The following is a 1,925-nucleotide window of genomic DNA, read 5'->3' as shown; positions in this document are numbered from 1 at the left end:
CATATATTAGATAGAAATGCCAACTAAAGACTTTTTTTTCTGACACAAGAAGAGCCTGTGATATATTTTTAAGTGGGAAACACCTTTTGCAGTACAGCTAAAACATAACTGAGAAAATAAATTATTTTTTACTTTAAGCTTAGAAACAGGGACCTTGCCTCCTCACCTCTATACTATTTGTTAAATGTCTACCTCCAGCTGAACCGTCAACCTATTGACGTTTTTTACTGTTGTAAAACAAATATTATTCCCTTGTAGTTATACAGGAAAAGCTGCCTAAGCAAGCTGAAATAGCTCAGTTGGGAGAGCGTTAGACTGAAGATCTAAAGGTCCCTGGTTCAATCCCGGGTTTCAGCAGTTTTTTTGATGCTTATGCTAAATGTACTTTCTGGCAGTATTGAACAAAATGTAAGCTGTAAGGGGAAAATTAGGTTCTCATGAAGAATTCTGGGGTGGATCATTGGCTTTTTAGGGAGGGGTGGTGTCAGGCGTCTTGGGGGGCCTTTTTATATAAACCCACTAGCACTGTTGAACTTCCTGAGTGTGATAGTAATAGCTGACTTATCTAGAGTACTTGCTAAGTGTCAAGATTTCTTCTGAGCTCTATGTAGCTAACTTATTTAAAATGACCACTAAGGGGCACCTGGGTGGCTTAGCCAGTTAAGCCCCAGACCCTTGGTTTGGCTCAGATCATGATCTCTGAGGTCGAGCCCCATGTCAGGCTCCATGTTGGGGTGTGGAACCTGCTTAAGATTCTCTCTCTCCCTCTGTCCCTGCCCCCCACCTCTTAAAAAATGGCTTTTAAAATTCTCAATAACTACTTGTTAACTAAACAAAGTATGTGTCTGAGGCCTGAGATATGGTAGGTATAGAGTTAATGATTTTTACTTTGAGCATCATTATTATTTCTATTGGCTAGGAACTTCAAAAGCTAGAACTATGAGATGTGAGTTATTTCTTCTTTTTGCAGGGGGGGAGGGAGGTGGTGGCTCACACATCACTTCCAATTGATGTGAGTTATTTCCAATGACCTTCACCGCGCCATTTGATAAGGTGGTATTAAAGATCATCATTTCCCTCCTGATTATTTTTAAAATCTGTATTAACAATTCCTTGCTTTTATATGGTCAATGCAAAAGCATATTTTCCCACTGGGTTTTAGTTTTGCAGAATGGGATTTAGCTTCTATTCCAAAGGTCTTCCCTGAGTTTACAGGCAGCAGAGGGTGGAGAGGGGTCTTTGAGTCTCTGAAACGGAGTGCAAACTTGCGTGTTCATATACACATTTCCCTGGGAAGTCTGTCCACAGGTATCAGACTCTAGGTTTGTGACCTAGAAAAGGTTTAGAAAAGTGACGCAGAAGATTTCCTCATCACAACAACTTGCTGATAATTTATGACCCAACCTTTGAATTTTGCCAAGGTGTTGAGTGATAGGACTTTTCTTGATTATTGTGCTTGCCCCTTGCTCAACACTATCTACTGAGAAGTGGATTTCAGGAGGGAGCCCAGACTGTCAACAAACTTCCTTCTGTCTGGGTGGTGGTCTTGGGAACAAATTTCCCATAGTGAAGCTGATTTGACCATTTTTGGAGGCCTCCTGTTACTTTGGGGTACGCCCCGTGACCCACCACCGTCACTGGGTTTAATCTGTTGAGGTGGATCTCATGCTCCTAATTGTTTCTTTTCTGGGGGAGATTAAGGATGAAATCCCCATGTTCCCTTTATTATTCAACTTTTTAAAAATCTTTCATTCTTGCTGATGGCATTTGTAGACAATCTGGATGTCCAAAAGCAACACCAGGAAATGACTGCCTGTTCTTCTGTCTTCATATTATTGAATGTCTATCACCTATATGACATCACCATGACTTGGCCATGCTTTGGTAAAGAGGTAGTGTTTTCAGTTAAAGCCAGGCATTCTCTA

At 40.9% G+C, this 1,925-nt stretch overlaps 1 non-coding gene across 1 annotated transcript; it reads left to right on the top strand.

Annotated features, from left to right (window-relative positions):
• Window positions 1-284: 284 nt before the first annotated feature.
• Window positions 285-357, top strand: TRNAF-GAA. Its single transcript has one exon. It is a non-coding gene; the product is annotated as a tRNA-Phe (tRNA).
• The last annotated feature ends 1,568 nt before the right edge of the window (window positions 358-1,925 follow it).

The sequence above is a fragment of the Lontra canadensis genome, unplaced genomic scaffold, assembly GCF_010015895.1.
Source record: "Lontra canadensis isolate GAN:19392208 unplaced genomic scaffold, GSC_riverotter_1.0 scaffold13, whole genome shotgun sequence".
NCBI classification, from domain to species: domain Eukaryota; kingdom Metazoa; phylum Chordata; class Mammalia; order Carnivora; family Mustelidae; genus Lontra; species Lontra canadensis.
Note: the sequence above shows the minus strand (reverse complement) of the source record. Positions and strands in the feature narration are given on the sequence as shown.